Below are 19,630 nucleotides of genomic sequence, written 5' to 3' on the forward strand. Positions count from 1 at the left end.
TAACCCGACGAGGGAGATGCGGCTCAACTACATCCCAACAAATAAGATACGTTACGGACCTCCAAATACCCCGACCTGCAGTACAATACGCAGAAAGAGAAGCGAGAACGTCCTCCGAATATGGCTGCCATATGAACTGAAAAAAATATAAAGTCAAAGTTGTTTCATTTTTTCTATTAAAAAATAATAAAACTTCCCAATATTCAAATTGGACAATTTCATGAAAAAAGTGGTAGTCTCCGGTAAATTAAAAAATTTTTGAATTTTTAAAAAAATTTCGGCAGAATCTCCCCTATAACTGGAGGTTAACTCCCTGCCAACAAACTCAATTTCCATTCACAAAATGCAATCTGACAAACTTATGCTTTCAGTTGACAAGAAATATTATGACAAGACTACTGGCACGATTTTCAAAAAATTCTATTGTCCGGACATATGTACAATACCTCTTAAGAACGCAGGCCAATCAACTGATCTCGAAATGCGGGCATAACATGCCTAACAACTCTGTGTACGTCCAAGTCATTATTCCACCTATATTTAATAAAGTAGGAACCTGTTTAGAACAAATTAAAGTTATTTTGATAACAAATGTCATTAAAACAACCGAAATAAGGGCGAAACGCGCACCTAACTCCATATGGACCAGGGTAATGCTCCAACGGCGCGATTCGGTCTGGACGCATGGTTGGTATATGTTCCCAAATCCGGAGCTGTTAGAAACTTAGAATCAATCGACTAAATTGTAAAATGATAATATGGAAAAAATCCAAAACCTATCATTATTGGGTGCAATGTACCTGTAGCAAAACTAATGGACCGGCAATAGCCAATTTGGCAGGATTCATGGCATCACAAAGTGACCGATAGAGAGTCGCCAAACATGCACTACCCCAACTATATTGCCCAACAGTTTTCAAGTCCCGCAATAATGGAAGATACAACAAAGGGACTTTGTTGCTGGACTTATCGGACAATAAATGTCCACCTAATATCAGTAAGAGGTAGATGCACGCACGCTGCCTACATTCGACATCTGAAGCATTGGGTGGCAACTCTGTATCCAAGACTCTTACTAAACATCCCAATTTTGGCCTCTGTCCATCAAAGTATCCAACTGCAGGAGAAAATCCAATGAGCTCCTCACAAATGGCTCCTCACTCGTGAATGCTGCGGTATGTGTCTATTTTTATAACTGGTGGATCATCGATGTGTAATCCCCACAACACCTCTACATCCTGTAATGTCACGGTAGCCTCTCCAACTGATAAATGGAATGTATGCGTCTCGGGCTGCCATCTCTCCACTAAACTTGTGATCAAAGAATGATCAACCATCTAATATCCACTCTCAAGCACCCCCTCGAATCCAGCTAAGGCAATATAATGACAAACCCGATCAGGAATAGGCGTATGCTCCCAAAATCCTCTGTTACACCGTCTGACATCTAACTGATTGCCCTCAATATGTCCGTGAAAAATGGAATGTGCTTGGTGTGCAGTTCCGGCCGATATAATATCGTGCACGTATGGTCCTGGATGTAGGCCTGCAGGGATAAGAGTGTCGGCCATAATTTCAAGCAAATATCTGCATCGATAAATTCAATAGTTATGCATAAGTACTTCCCAAAAGTTTGTGTATATAATTTTGACCTATAAATTGCGCTCAAGACTTTTTTTTGAGAAAATTTTGACCATATATCCCTTAAAAATCGACTAAAACTCCATGCCTATCAGTTATTTATTTGGATAAACATTTGTTATCCCTCTATGTATTCATATACTACAGCAATCTATTTGTAGTCATATTTTAAAAGTTTTAAAAAAATTTGCTCCTGTCTGCCCTATAAAGCGGCCATAACTCCCTGTCAATCAAACATCAAAATATCATATCCTGCATATGTGAGAGCATTAACACATATAGCACACCATCCGAGCATTCCTTTAACATATATGTCAACAAATCAATGGCCACCGGTTATAGTGATAAATGAATAAAACTGTTGGACTGCACGTTTAAACTGGTTAATTTAATACTTATCATAGTCAAGAACGAAGCATGTATTTGACAAATAAAAATGAAAGTCACTACTGTAATTGTTTAAAATAAGTCCTGAATCGAACACAAATGAACTAGAATGAACCCTACGACAAACTCGAGTACACTGACATGAGTTTTCAATTTCTAGGAACCCGATCAAATCAAGATCTATAATTCGGACAATTTCTTCTATTGTGACCCGGCTGATGACAATTTCGACATCTTCTTGGTTCGTCTGGATCCCTTTCATCCATCTCATTCCGAATTCTACTAGCTCGAATCCGTCCTGCCCGACGTGCAACAAATTTGCTCCTGTCTGCCTGCAGCTCCCACCCAACATGGAGTCAAGTATCTTGATGCGGCAGTGGGTTAAACTTTCCTGAATACTGCACGGCCCACCTCGTTTTGGTAAACTGTTGATCCACAAGCAATTCCGGATTGTTACCTCTATTCCTGCACACGGCCAAAGCGTGTGAACAGGGAAACCTGTAATTCTGCCACTTTTCACAAGAGCATGTCTTATCAAAAAATCTAGTGGTTTGCGTATTGCCTCCTTTACCATCGACATGCCGGCCTGTCATAACCTTGTATACGCCGAATGGGCCATCGAACTCAATGACTCTGTGAGCGCCTGCCTTCAGCTCAGCATTTTTAAAACGCCGCCATATCTTTGGGGGAAAATGATTGCGACAATGTGAAGCATCTTCCCTTCTCGTCTTAAACAACACAACTGTCCAATGTAATGTCATGTCAATGCATGCACGAATTGGCAAATGCCGTACCCCGCACAAGACATTATTATAGCTTTCGAATATGTTGGTAGTTAGAATACCCTAACGACGGCCATCGTCGTGTGTTAAGCACCACTTTTCTGGACTAATGGCAGACAGATAATTCCAATCATCTGAAAACATGTTTCGTAGTTCTCTTCTGAACATCCGTCACTTGCGTAATTGTCTTGCCCTTCCCATTGCCCAAACCAACTTTTTAAGGTGTAAACCTTTGAAGTGTGTTATCAAATTGCTCCTAACATGTCGCAGACAAAATCTATGGTAGGCCAAAGGTTCCTCCCATAGTCAAAGTGTGTCATGGTATAGATGATACCATTGTGGTGATCGGAAATGACATAGATAGGATGTCGATCAAGTGCCACATTATATCTTAATTGTTCCATGAACCACGACCAACTGAAAATCGTCTCCCCATCCACTATGGCATAAGCAATTGACAGAATCTTGTTGTTCGCATCTTGAGTGACTGCAACAAGGAGCTTACCCTTGTATTCGCCATGCAAATGAGTGCCATCAATGCATATAACCAACCTGAACATGTGGAATGCTTCAATAGCCCGTCCAAAGGCCCAAAATACATATTTAAAAGTCTTAACTCGATCCGAACTATCCGAATGATGTGATCACTCCACCACGGTGCCTGGATTGGATTGCACCAGGGCATCGAGATACTGTGGTAGTTTGGTAAAATTCGTCTCCCAAGATCCAAACACAAGCTCAATTGCTTTACGTCTGGCATACTAAGTTTTTTTGTAAGACACATCAACTTTCAAGTTTTTTTTAACGAAACTTAGTATGTTCTTGACCTTTAATCCAGGATCATCTTCAATGCTACGGAGTATGTGCCTTGAAATAACGAAAGTCGTCAGGCTTGTATTGTTATTTCTAATCATGTCGCCCAAGCAGTTATGGTCATCGATCCATTTTGTAATTTGCCACATTCCATGAGTCGTTTTCTTTATGGCTCCAACACACCAGTCGCATGGTGGATACGATGGCACGGTTGAACTGGAAGGAGTTCTTTCAATTGATGATTTACATTTAGCAAACCACGTGTTACCCTTACTCTCAATAACTCTAAACTCTCTATTGTGATTGATGGACCACATCCTAACTGCCCGGCTGAGCTGCTGCTTACTCTCAAATCTCATATGGAAACGTATATTATTATTCTCCTCACTGAATGTGACAATACGCTCCAATCCATCTTCCTCTTCTATAACATCATCATCTATGCTCCCAAGATCGGAGAAAAATGCCATCCCTCTTGGAACATATGCAGAGTTGTCAGCTGTGCTATTGCGTCTGATATCTCCGCATTCTGTGTTGGCAACCCTGTTTAGAACAAAGGGTTGTTGGGTATTGAGGTTTACTCTTAAACCCCCACCTTCATGCTCATCATCCGAGTCACTACCAGACACATCTTGCGACTCCGACTCGTCAACCTCTTCCGCATTAACTTTCGGGTCATCTTCTTATGGATCATCTTCTTCAGAGGCAACGAACCTATCATACCCACTAGCAAATACATCATCTTCAGCTGAACTGCGACAACATTGATCAGGGTTAGACTCGATCCTATGTGGAGAAATATGGCATGATAGCCCTGGATCTCCAAAACTTGGAATCGAATTCAGGCCATGAAAATATTTCTGGGCACCCATGGACCCTGATGTGAGCCTTGGTTCTAATGAATCCATAGATCGATCATCATGCATATAGTGAGATGCCGATGAAGTCTCTGGAACGACTGAACTAGAATCGAATTTAAACTTTGTTGGATCCATGAATGCATGTACAAGCGACATCATTGGACCAACATTACCTATTGGTCCAGTGAATACGTTATTAACTACAGGCATTTGGACGATTTTTTTCTTCTCGATATAAATTTCTGCCATGTATGAAACTCTTTCGATCCAAAGATCGTACATTACATCAAGAGTTTCATCATCCACCACAGCGAAAACAGTATATTTGAAACTCTCCAACGGTTGACGAAGAAACAATTTCAACTTGATCATCCCTTTATCGACCCCAATATAGTGGTAAATCCTGTCAACCAACTCTCCTTATCCAATTTTATGCCTCAAAGTGAATGTCCGGTTGGAAGTACGAGGCAAATAACAAACAAAGTCACCCTCGTAATGTATTTCTCCTCCCTAGTATAGGTTTACCCGCAGAGGTCTTTCTACAGACATGTCTGTGAAATGAATCCCTATTTTGGGGACAATAAATTAGAATTAGCAGTCCAATGGTCCAAACAAATGAAAGAGAGTGGACACTAGGTCGAAATTGAAACTATTAAATAGACTAATTTCGATCCAGATGTTTATCAAAAAATTGAAAACAAGTATGAAATATCCTATAAATGACGATACGAATAGCCTAAAACACCTAACGAAATTTTTAGAAAATTTGGACAGAGTCTCCTCTAAAAATAGACTAAAACTCCCTGCCAACCAATCCACAAAATAGATTAAAACTCCCTGCGACCCAATCCGAACAAGGTTTATATGAAATTGTAATGACATTTGCCACACTACATATTGTCAAGAGACCCTATAATTTTCAAAGTACAAGTATAAGAAAAGTACGGGAAGTTATATATATTTGGACTCCACATTCACACCGCATAACAAAATCCATATTCACAATGATGTGATATTCTAGCAATGAACCTTACAAAATTAATGTTTTTCCCTGTAGTAGATTTTGCCACTTTTTTAGCATTATAGATTTTGCCAATTACAAAAAATACTACAAGGTTGGTCATTGACTTTAAATCTATTAATTCGCCTTAAAATAAATCCGTATTTCATATTGTAACGCCCTTTTCTACTGAAACAAAATTTAACAAACTATACTATTTCAATTTGACGGCAAAGATCCAATAGTTGTAATATAAAATAAATTACCTAATGGCTTGTATCAAATCCGAATGTAGCCCTCACAAAGAAATGGTAGTTGTAATATAAAATAAATTATCTAATAGTCAGTTGCCCTCACAAAGAAAGATCTACAAAAATTTCGACATTGTCTCCCCTATAAATAGGCTAAAACTCCCTGTCAAACAATCCAAATATCCATGAAATTCAAAAGCTCCAATCTATAAACTAAATAATATCAATAAATTTTCTAAACTCCAATTGCAAAACATACAATGTCCAATATAGATAGTGTTTCAACAAAAAATAATAGTTGCGAAATATATTTTAAAAACAAAAACTGAAAAGTGGGCACTTGCCACCCAAATTTGGTACATAACCCTTGCCCCCACATTGAGTATTAGAGACTTTGTCTATTATGTGCTTAGTATTTTAGAGAATTATTTTGTACATTAAACTAGTCAGAGATGATTAATTATTATCATTTTAAATTACACAAGACATATTAAAGTACTAATTATTGTAATTATTATCATTTCAAATTATACAGGCGTATTAAAGTACTAATTATTGTAAATGGCTTTGATAACTACATTAGTGAAAAATAAGTATTTGTCAAATATATTTATATACACTTGTTAAAGTACGACAATAGTGTCTAAATGTATATAAAAAATAATTAAATGGCATGCTAAGACTGTTAAAGCAACGGAAATGCATCCAAGACAACTTCAATGCTCGGCATCAAATTTTGGGTCACGCTAACATATATTGTAATTTTAGCACAATTTATTTTTCCATTTTAGTTCAAGGCCCTTATTTTTCTAAAATCTTCTCTAACAACACAACTATAATGTACAATTTACCCATAGCTGCCCTAGAGAAATTCGTTTCTCATTTGCATCTCATGTTTAATTCCCTTAATTAGAACCCATTTTCTATTTTAAATGGAACTTTTCCCTTTTTTCTTTTTTTTTGTTTTATCTTCTTCAACACAAAAAAATAGACATTTTTAAAAAAAATGATGAAAGAGAAATTTCTAAAATTATGATGAATTTTTAAAAAATTCTATAAATGGAGCATTTTTTAGCATGGGATTCCGTCCAAAGGGTCTTCGCGTTCAGTACATACGAGCTCCGTGGGTTCGCATTTGCTGAATGCGAAGTCTCCTCGAATTTTCCAACAACGAAATCCAAAACAAAAACAAAAAAAAAAACAGACCTCGCATTTATGAAATGCGTGGTCACTGAGATGCGAGGTCAGTGAAAAGAAATAGAGCATAGGATTTGCTATGTCCGCGAACAGATCCGAGCTCGGATAATTTCTGGCATCTCTCGGATCCAACAGATCCGAGCTCAGATAATATCTGGCATCCCTCGGATCCAACAGGGTTCGGATCCGTCTCAACAGATGATCAGACGAGCCCTCAGATCTAAGTGAACAACTATGGATCCGAGGTCGTATCACCCAATTTCATCTTTGATCCTCAAAGGATCCGACGTCGGATCCGTCTGCGTTGAGTCGGATCCGAGCTCGGATCATGCTTTTTTTGCACTAATTACAGAAACTGCAAATAAACTGCAACAAATTGGAAACAGAAAAATTGCAAGAACTTGAAAAATGTAACGTATATTCTCAAATCCACCACAAAAATTGCAAAAATAAGCACAACCCACATCAAATTTAAACCCAAATTTCACAACCCAAATTTCACAACAAATCTGAACTTGTCATTGGATTCAAGTGTTCAAGTATTAATTAAACTTAAAATGCTATAAGTGAGGCATTGCAAATGGAAAAGGCTCACCTTTATGCTGTTTGAGAGTCGCAATGGAACGGCAATGCTCGCAAATTTTGGGTCGGCAGTGGGTGGTCAAAGCCGCAAATGGGTCGGCAATATGGTTGAAGAAGCTCTGCAAAACCGGCTGCAATCTGGAGGGCTTGCTTCAGCGAGGTACAAAGAGAAGGAGGCGTAGCTTCCGGCGGGGCAGAACAACAGAGTTGGTGACGCCGCTCCTCCTATTTCTACCGTCCAGCGTTTGGGCAGCACAAAATAGGACAAATTGTGGCCAGCTCCGGTCTTTGGATGCTTCGATGTGCAGAACCCAGCTCTGTTTTCTTTGTTTTCCTGTTCTATATCTATGTTTCGATATTGCGTTCTGCTTCTTTGACTCACTTTTCTCTTTTTTTTTTTTTTTTTTGAAATGGGGGCTTGGCGGTTGGCGAGCTCGCATTCCGCGAATGCGAGGTCAGTGAGCTCGCATTCATGGAATGCGAGCTCAGTGAGCTCGCACTCATGGAATGCGAGCTCAGTGAGCTCGCACTTAGGGAATGCAAGCTCAGTTAGCTCGCATGACCTCAGTGAGCTCGCATTTTCCGAATGCGAAGACCCCATTTGTAGAATACCCTCCCAAAGTCGCCCTAGTTGTAGAATGCCTTTTTTTTCATCATAAACTAAGAATTCACCCGAAAGAAACTAGCAAAGAAGAAGAAGAACGCATCGCGGCTTTGCATGGGATTTTCCAAACAATTGTATTTTAACCCCTCAAGTTTTCCTTTATTCTACTATGGCCCAGAATATTGGAAAATTTAATCAATTTTGTCCTTTTAAAATGTTAACTTTATTTGGCATACTTCAATGTGATTTTTCGACAGATTATTCATAAGTTTTAGGAGAGAAATTGAAGGTTTAATAATTTTTGATAGATTTATTGTTTTGATTTGGGGTTTTCATTCATTTTGTGAAGTTTAGCATTTGGTTTTGGTATGCTGCATCTTAAGCCCTTAATTTTATTTTATTTTATTTTAATTTAGACCCTTAATATTTGTAGTAATAATAATTTGACCCCACAAATTTCTTTAATTCTTTCAATTAAGTCCCTGCTTGTTTTAAATTTTTGAATCTAGATTGTTTACGTTCATTTAAATGTTTTAATTGTTCAATTTTATGTTTAGTTTCATCTCTTATGATTATTTGTTAACTAAAGTGGTACCTTAATCATTTTTTTTGTGTTGGAGGGTAGAAAGGGAGTAATTTCACTTCATTAGGTGACCAATTCAAAGGAGGTATACTGTAGTCTTTATTTTAACTTTACTTGATCCTATATGCTCCTATGTGTGTAATTGCATGATTTTTGGATGTTTTAATTTTATTTTATTTATTTATTTTAGTCACTTTATTTGTTTTAATTTAGTAAATTTATTTTAATTTAATTTTGATTATTTGAAAGGCGATTAAATGCCAAATTGTAATAATTAGATTATTATTTTATTTTATTTCATTCTTTCCCCTTTTAGATTGTAGTTAGAACCCCCCAAATGTCATAGTTAGGTTTTTATTCTTTTTTATTTTATTTGTGTTTGCATGCTTGTGTGCCTATGTGTTTACGTGCTTTTTTAGGGTTGTTGCATCTAGATATCATGTTTATGTGTTATGTGCTATATGTGATTTATGTGTTTATTTGCTTTATTATATTTTACATGATTTATTTGATTGTAATAAATGCATGACGTCACCACACTAGTCCAACACTAATTGTGGCCCCTTTTTCGATTCCATACTAGTCCAACATTAGTTGTAGCCCTCCTTTCTAATTTCCCACTAATCCAACGCTAATGAGAACTTATAGACATGGGATAGTCCAAAACTAGACTCTTAGGAACCGTCCACGCATTAGATCATGCTTGTGTAACAAATCACTACCTTTCATACATTTTTTTTTCCACTTTTTAGGATCCTTATCACTTTTGCATGAAATTTTCCCTATATATATTCCCTATCCCTATGTGCGAAACATAACACGTAGACTTGCATTCCATTTAAGTAAATTAGAGTAGATTAGTGCATTTGCTTGATTAAATTAGAGAAAAAAACCTTTTAAATATGGGATATGGACGAGTATGGTCCCTTAAGCCTTAGCACATTCGTATCTCCTCTATAAAAGGGAAAATTGAGTCACAAATTTTAGTCCCCCGCACCCGTTATGATGCATTCCTTTAGGTCATGTATATTTGTATAAATATTATTTTTTTTCTTTTCTTTGGGTATCATATTTTGCATACTCGTTGTTATTCTTGGTTTTGATGATCACAAAAGTTCGTTTATACAGACCAAGAAAGTGAACACTTTGATCAGGCCTGATGGAACAAGGAAAGCATATGTCTGATTGACTCCAGTCTACGATGCTTTGGATGTGGCAAACAAGATTGAAATAATATAAATGAATTTAGTAATTGTTTTGTTCCGATCAAAGATACTGTCTTTTAAGTGTGTCTTGTGTGTCATTCTTGGCACTTTGAAATGTTTATCTAACCTTCTTCGAAAACAAGTGTTTTTGTCTATCCAAGAATCAGGTTCGAATATGTCATCAAAAGCAAAACAACCAAAATGTGAAGCAAAAACAGGACAATCAGGTCGGACGGCCGAAAGGAATCTGTCGGACGTCCGAAAGGATGAAGAACATCAGGAAGGAAGCTCTGTCGGACGCTCATATGGGAGCATCGGACGTCCGGAAGGATCGGACGCACACCTCGGACGCATATCAACCAGATCGGACGTCCGAAAAATTCCAAGATAACTTGCTAGCTCTCGGCCCAAGGTCGGACGCTGTGCTGTCGGACGACAAAAAACTCATCGGACGTCCGAACCTCAACATGGCTATCATCGGACGATTGGTTCGGACGATGATTCGATCGTCGGACGTCCGACAGCCCCAACGGCTAGTTGACTCTTCAGCTGCCTTCTATCCGTTGGAAGCATTGATGAAGCCCATTTCTGGTTCCCTTTAAAATTAAACTGATCTGAACGAAGGAGGGACTTTTGCACACTTTGTTTACAAGTTCTCAAGAGATATTTTAGCTAGAAAATAGTCTCCAAAGCAGATTTGTATTAAAGTGGTGTGAATTTCTGTTGAGCATTTCTTTTGTGGTTGAAAGGATATTTAGTGTAGCTTTGTTGAGGGTTTTCTGAGTGATTGTAAAACTTCTTAGCTTGACTAAGTGAGGCTTAGGGCGAGGAGGAAGTGCTCCCTCCATTGTACATCTAGTTGATCTTCTTTCATCAAAGAGAAGTTGCTCTTCCTAGTGTTTGGTCTTCAAGTTTGAGGATAGCTTGGTAGACACTTGGTTTGATTCCCTATTTTACTTTTCTGTTTAATAAAATTCTCATTGCTTTTCTATACTTATTTTTCTGATCAATATTGCTCCTGTCTTCTAATCTACTTGGTTAATCATTACTAGAAAAGAAGGTAAATTTTTATTAAAGAAAAAGTGCATAAATTTGGTTAGGATTTTAATCAACCCAATTCACCCCCCCTCTTGGTTGTCTTTGGGACTTACAATTGGTATCAGAGCTTGGTCTCCTTGAGATTAAGCTCTAACGGCTTGGAGTAAAGATGACAACCAGTCATGCTATGTTTGTTGAGGGGCAATCTGTTACTAGGCCTCCCATGTTCAGTGGCTCCAACTATGTTACCTGGAAAGAACGAATGATTATCTTTCTGCAATCTATTGATATTGAATTATGGTTTATTGTGAGTGAAGGACCGCATGAAGCTAACTTTCTTGATGCAGATACAGGGTTGCTTCGGCCAAAAACAAGAGTTGAAATGAATGCTCAAGATAGGACTAACCTCACATTGAATGCCAAGGCCATGAATGTTATTTATAGTGCCCTAGATTCAAATGAATCAATCAGAGTAAAAGGCTGCAAATCGGCTAAAGAAATGTGGGATAAACTAAGAGAAATCCATGAGGGTGGTGACAATGTGAAAGAACAGAAAAAGGCCATCTTGGTCACGAAATATGAATCATTTAAAATTGAACCTCTTGAGGATATTGACAAAATGTATTGCAGGTTCACTGACTTGATCAAAGATCTCGAGGCGTTGGGCAAAGAGTACACCTTGGGAGAGAAGAACAGGAAAATTCTCAATGCCTTGGGCAAAGAATGGGAAAATAAAGTGACTGCAATAGAGGAGGCCAAGGATTTAAGTTCTGTGCCTATTGAATCTATCATTAACTCACTAACCTCTTATGAGTTGAAACTGAAATCTAAAGTGCAGGAGGAAGAGGATGCTAGAGCAAAGAGAAACATTGCTCTAAAGACTACTCAAGGTGAAGATGATACTGCTCACCTGGATGATGAAGACTCGGATGGTGACGATAATGATCTTGCTCTCATCACCAGAGGCTTCAAAAGAATCTTGAATAAAAGAAAGTTTAGAAGGGGAGGATCTAGCAATCAATTCCACAATCAGCCATCTATCGCAAAGTATAAAGGTAAACAAGATTTCAACAAGAAACAGTTGGACAAATGCTTCGAATGTGGACAGATTGGACATTATGCAAACGAATGCCCTATGAAGAAGATGAAAGATGGAAAAGCTGATCGAAAGCCAAGATTCAACAATTTTCAGATTACTTGGAATGAATGCAACTCCGAAGGGGAAGTTGAAGAAGAAGAAGAATCTGCTCAAATGGCCTTCATGGCTATTGGAAATAATGAGGTAACTTCCACACACTCTCAATCTGAAAGTGATAATGATGAAGATGATGATCTTGAATCCTTTGTTGAAAAACTGCATAATGCCTTGAAGGAATCTTATGATAAAAACAAGCAGTTAAAACAGAAAATGGCTTTTCTCATTCAAGAAAATGCAAGTCTTTTTCAACAAAATAAACAACTAAAGACCGACAATGAAAGTCTAGTAAGAGCCGGATGTAATGTTCAAGATGAGCTTGATAGAAAGACAAATATTTGTGAAATGCTGAAGGAAAGACAGGGTGATTTGAAAAAAAGAATGGACAACTTGGATGAGACTCTGAAAGCAAGAAAGCAGGAGTTTTGCAAAAGGAACATGTTATTTACCCATCCTACTACTTTTCAAAGAACATTTGCACACAACAAAATTGCACATGGGTTCACAACATATAGAAGAGGTGGATTGAGATATATCAAACCAGTACATGTTAAGGACTCTTCCATTATGTGTGGTTTTTGTTGTCAAAGAGGGCATTTGAAAGGTAATTGCTATGTGAAAAGAAATCTGAACAAAGGGATGAAGTGCATGTGGTTAGTTAGATACAATGCTAACTATTATGGACCCAAAAATTAAAAAGGGTACCAAACACCTTTTCTTTTCAGGAAAAATGATCAAACAAGTCCAAATGGTTCATTGATAGCGGTTGCTCAAGGCACATGACCGGTGATCCTTCCTTGTTCATAAAGCTGAAATCAAAATCAAGTGGAAAGGTAACATTTGGTGATGATGTGAAAACTAAGACAATTGGAATAGGTGATGTTGGTAAGGATGGTGAAACTTTTGTTCATAATGTGCTCTTGGTTGATAACTTAGGTTATAACTTGCTTAGTGTTAGTCAATTGTGTGATAAAGACTTGTATGTGTTGTTTAAAAAGCATGAATGCATTGTACTTGATTCCAAATATAATGTTGTGTTCAAAGGTAAGAGGTTTAATGACATATATATTGTGATTCTCGATAAAGTTGATTCTTCTAGCTTAAAATGTCTCAAAGTTTCAAATGAAGATCCTTGGTTGTGGCATAGAAGACTCTGTCATTTTAACATGGATTTACTAAAGAAAATTTCGAAAAAGAAGTTGGTTAGAGGCTTGCCAAAAATTAGTTTTGATAAGGACAAAATATGTGATGCATGTCAATTTGGGAAGCAAACTAAAATTTCTTTTAAACCAAAAATGTGTGTATCTACTTCAAAACCTTTGGAACTCTTGCATCTTGATTTATTTGGTCCCACTCAAATCACTAGCGTGGGAGGTAAGAAATATTGTTTTGTAATTGTTGATGATTATTCTAGATACACCTGGGTGATATTTCTTGCTCATAAAGATGATGCCTTCAAGAATTTTACTTCAATGTTTGCTAAAGTGCAAAATCTGCTTGGGTTAAAAATTGTTAGGATTAGAAGTGATAATGGAACAGAATTCAAGTATTGTGATTTTCCAGAATTTTGTGATCATAATGGTATAACACATGAGTTTTCTATTGCAAGGACTCCACAGCAAAATGGTGTTGTAGAAAGGAAAAATAGGACTCTCCAAGAGGCTGCTAGAACTATGTTGAATGAATGTAGGCTGCCTAAATATCTTTGGGCTGAAGCGGTAAACACCGCATGTTATGTGATGAACAGAATCCTCTTGAGACCTATTTTGAAGAAAACTTCTTATGAACTGATTTTTGACAAGAAACCTACGGTTGGTTACTTCAAAGCATTTAGTTGTAAATGTTTTATTTTGAATTTAAAGGAACATCTTGGTAAGTTTGACAAAAAATCTGATGAAGGAATATTTTTGGGGTATTGTGAGAATAAAAGAGGATATAGAGTTTTTAATAGAAGAACACTTGTGATTGAAGAAGCTATACATATAACATTTGATAAAGCCAATGATGATAATTCCAAAAGTTTGTGTGAGGATGATGATGTAGGTGTTCGAGAAGGAATGGAAAAACTATCAATTGAAAATGAAGGAAGTTCTAAACCAACAGCAACTGAAATGGAAAATGAAGTTCATAATGATCAAGAAGTGGAAGATGAAGACAAAAATGATGATCCACTCAAAGATCTTCCCAAGGCTTGGAAATTCAGCCAAAATCATCCAAAAGAACTTATAATTGGTGATCCATCCGAGAAGGTAAACACTCGTTCCTCATCTAGAAAATTGATTGACAATTTTGCTTTAGTTTCTCTTTATGAACCCAAAAATGTCAATGATGCTTTAAAGGATGAAAACTGGATTTTGGCAATGCAAGAGGAACTTAATCAATTTGAGAGAAATGAAGTTTGGACACTTGTTGATAGACCTCAAAATCAACCTATCATTGGCACAAAGTGGATTTTTAGAAATAAATTGGATGATAAAGGTGTTGTTGTAAGAAATAAAGCCAGATTAGTTGCTAAAGGATATGCACAAGAAGAAGGCATTGATTTTGATGAAACATTTGCTCCCGTAGCAAGATTAGAATCTATTAGAATGCTTCTTGCTTTTGCTTGCTTCAAATGTTTCAAATTGTTTCAAATGGATGTTAAAAGTGCCTTTTTAAATGGTTTTATTGATCAAGAAATATATGTGGATCAACCCCCCGGTTTGGAAAATACAAAATTTCCAAGTCATGTGTTTAAACTTTCTAAAGCTTTATATGGTTTAAAGCAGGCTCCAAGAGCTTGGTATGAAAGATTAAGTGGGTTCTTGATTGAAAAAGGTTTCAAAAGAGGTATTGTGGATACCACACTGTTTACTAAGCATGTGTTGAATGACCTTCTTATTGTGCAAATATATGTTGATGATATTATTTTTGGTGCTACTAATGAGTATCTATGTAAGGAGTTTTCCACCACTATGCAAAGTGAATTTGAAATGAGTATGATGGGAGAATTAAATTTCTTCCTTGGACTTCAAATACATCAAGCTCTTGAGGGAATTTTTATAAATCAAGCAAAATATACCAAGGAATTGCTGAAAAGGTTTGGCATGGAGGACTCAAAACAAGTTGGAACTCCAATGTGCACTTCTACAAAGCTTGACAAAGATGAAGAAGGTAATCATGTGGATGAAAAGCATTATAGAGGTATGATAGGAAGCCTACTTTATTTAACCGCAAGTAGACCTGATATTATGTTTGCTGTTTGCTTGTGTGCTAGATTTCAATCTTGTCCAAAAGAATCACATTTGAATGCTGTAAAAAGAATTTTTAGGTATTTGAAAGGTACATTAGACTATGGTCTTTGGTATGCTAGATCTAATGAGTTTGCTCTATATGGTTATTCGGATGCTGATTTTGGAGGTTGTCATGTGGATAGAAAGAGTACGAGTGGAACTTGTCATTTTCTTGAAAATTGTTTAGTCTCTTGGTTTAGCAAGAAACAATGTGCAATCTCTTTGTCTACCACCGAGGCGGAATGTATTTGCCGCTAGTGCATGTTGTGCTCAACTTCTATGGATGAAGCACACTTTGAATGATTTTGGATTGTTGTATGACTGCATGCCTGTATTCTGTGATAATACTAGTGCTATCAATTTGACCAAAAATCCTATTCATCATTCTAGGACAAAGCACATAGATATAAAGCATCACTTTATTCGTGATCTTGTTCAAAAAAGTGAAATATGTGTAAATTATGTTTGTTCTAAAGATCAATTTGCTGATATTTTTACGAAAGCTTTGCCATTAGAACAGTTCATTCATCTAAGATCAAAATTAGGAATAATCGAAAAATCATCTTAATTTTCTTTGGGTCTTCGGACGTCCGAAAGAAGATGAACGGACGTCCGATGATGTTCTTCAGCCATTCTCCAGATTGCGTCTGTTCGGACGCAACTGTCGGACGCACAACTTCGTTCGGCCGTCCGACAGTGTAACGGCTCATTTTTTAAAACAACTTTCTTCCGCATTTGCTTCAGACTCTTCCCATCCTATTTCCTCTCGGACGAAAACTCTCTCTTCCCTCACTCTCAAATTCGTACCATTTTGTGGCTACCATTCCCAAATTGACTCAACCAAAACATTTCCCCATCGTTTGCGTTTCATTTCTCCTGATCATTTCACCAAACTGAATAACATTTCGCAAATCCCCAAATTTTCCTCACAACCCTACTCTTGCATAACCGCTCTGTCAAATCTCGTTCAAGGTATTTTTGTCCCAAAATTTCTGTGCGATTCACTTCCCTACTGCTGTGTGCATCATTTGCATCCTCCATTCCACACATTTAGAAAAATGGTGAATCTAAGGGGAGGAAAAGTTACTGCCGGACGCAAGTATCCACTCAGGGATGAGGATGAGGATCTTCCTACTGTCAAACGGACATCCAAGCGCTTCAAAAGAGGAGCTATCAAGGGTCAGATATCACGACCTACTCCACAACCCACTTCTCAACCAGAATCTGGACAGGGGACCTCTTCTCAACCGCCTCCTAAATCAGTCCCTCTCTCTCCATTCTTTGATGATGTTGCGAAAGACAGATACGCCTGGATATCCCAGAAGGGTGTCATCCCTCAAAGAACTGTAAACCCCTCTGAATTTCGCTCCATAGGTTTAGAATCCATTCTGAATCTATTTACTTTCCAGAAATGGTCACATCTCATTTCCATGCCCAATGTCTACTATCCTGATATGCTGCATCAATTTTTTGCCAACCTTAGGAAAGGAACTGACCAAACTGAGATCATGTCTAGGGTAAATGGGGTAGACCTCATCTTTGATTCTGATACTGTGAATTCCATTTTAAAAACTACAATTGAACGTTTATGCAAAGATAAGGTTGCTAATTTCTTTTCCTATGAACAGCTCCCTACTGCTGCAAATCATTTTGATGGGACAAAAATGTTAACTTATTTCAAAAGAAGTTTTTCCTCACCTGCTGATGTTAAGTTGAATGATCTGGCCCCTGTGAATTTAATTGCCTTTTCTATCATTTCAAACCTGCTTGTGCCCACTGATGGCCACAGAACTGATGCAAACAAAATGGAGTTGTATCTCTTTTATTGTTTTCGAGAAAAAATCCGGATTGATTTTGGTTTTGTCATGTGCAAGTTTTTACTTCGCTATGCTACTGACTCTCGAAGAAAACTATCCTATGGAAAGTTTCTTCAAAAGATTTTTGAATTTTACAAAGTTCCAATTTTAGGTGTCTGTCCCAAAGAAGCATCTTCTTATGCTTTTACCAGAGCATATTTTGAAAGGAAAAATCTTGTTTTTAAAGATAATCTGTGGGCATATAAGGGGGCATCATCTAGTGAACAGAGGTCTAAGACTATACATGATCTTTCACCCATTTCACTCACTCCCATTCACCCTAGGAAGTCTGCCACTAAAGCATCTTCCTCTTCAAGTAATGAAGTAATTGAGCTTCTTCATGAACTCAAACAGCATGTTCTTCTTCTAGAACATGGCCTAATGCTCACCATGTCTTCTGAGCAACAAACTGCCTTTCTTGACAAAAAGAATCTTCTTTTTCCTCCACCTGTGGTTGAGGAAGTTTCCCATGACAAAGAGTCACACCCCACTGATCCAAGTTCATCAATTCCAGATCCTGATTCTTCAACCCCTGTGACTCCTCATGGCACCTCTACATTAGATAAAGGCAAGGCACCAGTTGAAGAGGCTGCTGAAGATGATGAAGAGACTGAAGAGGAGGATCTTGACCAATATCAGCTCTCTCGGAGGACACCTGGATCCACTTAGTTCATCATTTAGGACATTTGCATGTTGTCTGTCTCGTTTATGTGTTTGTGGTATTCAACAATGAATATGTAATGTAATGGATATTTTAAGTTTCTTTTGGTATGTTTTTGATGAATGTTTAAGTTCTGTTTTGATAGATGTTTAAGTACTGTCTTGATGGATGTTTGTTTGTCTATTCTAATTGTGTGAATATAATGAATTTTTTTTTTTGTTTTCATTGATGAATGTATTTGTGGATGTGTTGATGTGTTGATGTAATTGGTTGCCCTTTGTGATGACAAAAAGGGGGAGAATGGAAATGATATATTGGTTGTGAGTTGCTTAATTGTCATGTTTTTGGATAATTGTCTAAACTCGGTTGGGCAGTCTAGTGAGGGGGAGGTTTTCAAACTTTTTATGATTCACTAAGGCAGGGGGAGTTCTTGTCTATTTTGAAAGGGGGAGTTTTCATTGCAATCATCAAATTTCATTTCAAACTTTTGTTTTGTCATCATCAAAAAGGGGGAGAATGTTATTCTTGGTTTTGATGATCACAAAAGTTCGTTTATACAGACCAAGAAAGTGAACACTTTGATCAGGCCTGATGGAACAAGGAAAGCATATGTCTGATTGACTCCAGTCTACGATGCTTTGGATGTGGCAAACAAGATTGAAATAATATAAATGAATTTAGTAATTGTTTTGTTCCGATCAAAGATACTGTCTTTTAAGTGTGTCTTGTGTGTCATTCTTGGCACTTTGAAATGTTTATCTAACCTTCTTCGAAAACAAGTGTTTTTGTCTATCCAAGAATCAGGTTCGAATATGTCATCAAAAGCAAAACAACCAAAATGTGAAGCAAAAACAGGACAATCAGGTCGGACGGCCGAAAGGAATCTGTCGGACGTCCGAAAGGATGAAGAACATCAGGAAGGAAGCTCTGTCGGACGCTCATATGGGAGCATCGGACGTCCGGAAGGATCGGACGCACACCTCGGATGCATATCAACCAGATCGGACGTCCGAAAAATTCCAAAATAACTTGCTAGCTCTCGGCCCAAGGTCGGACGCTGTGCTGTCGGACGACAAAAAACTCATCGGACGTCCGAACCTCAACATGGCTATCATCGGACGATTGGTTCGGACGATGATTCGATCGTCGGACGTCCGACAGCCCCAACGGCTAGTTGACTCTTCAGCTGCCTTCTATCCGTTGGAAGCATTGATGAAACCCATTTCTGGTTCCCTTTAAAATTAAACTGGTCTGAACGAAGGAGAGACTTTTGCACACTTTGTTTACAAGTTCTCAAGATATATTTTAGCTAGAAAATAGTCTCCAAAGCAGATTTGTATTAAAGTGGTGTGAATTTCTGTTGAGCATTTCTTTTGTGGTTGAAAGGATCTTTAGTGTAGCTTTGTTGAGGGTTTTCTGAGTGATTGTAAAACTTCTTAGCTTGACTAAGTGAGGCTTAGGGCGAGGAGGAAGTGCTCCCTCCATTGTACATCTAGTTGATCTTCTTTCATCAAAGAGAAGTTGCTCTTCCTAGTGTTTGGTCTTCAAGTTTGAGGATAGCTTGGTAGACACCTGGTTTGATTCCCTATTTTATTTTTCTGTTTAATAAAATTCTCATTGCTTTTCTATACTTATTTTTCTGATCAATATTGCTCCTGTCTTCTAATCTACTTGGTTAATCATTACTAGAAAAGAAGGTAAAT

The sequence above is a fragment of the Coffea arabica genome, chromosome 9c, assembly GCF_036785885.1.
Source record: "Coffea arabica cultivar ET-39 chromosome 9c, Coffea Arabica ET-39 HiFi, whole genome shotgun sequence".
Taxonomy (NCBI): domain Eukaryota; kingdom Viridiplantae; phylum Streptophyta; class Magnoliopsida; order Gentianales; family Rubiaceae; genus Coffea; species Coffea arabica.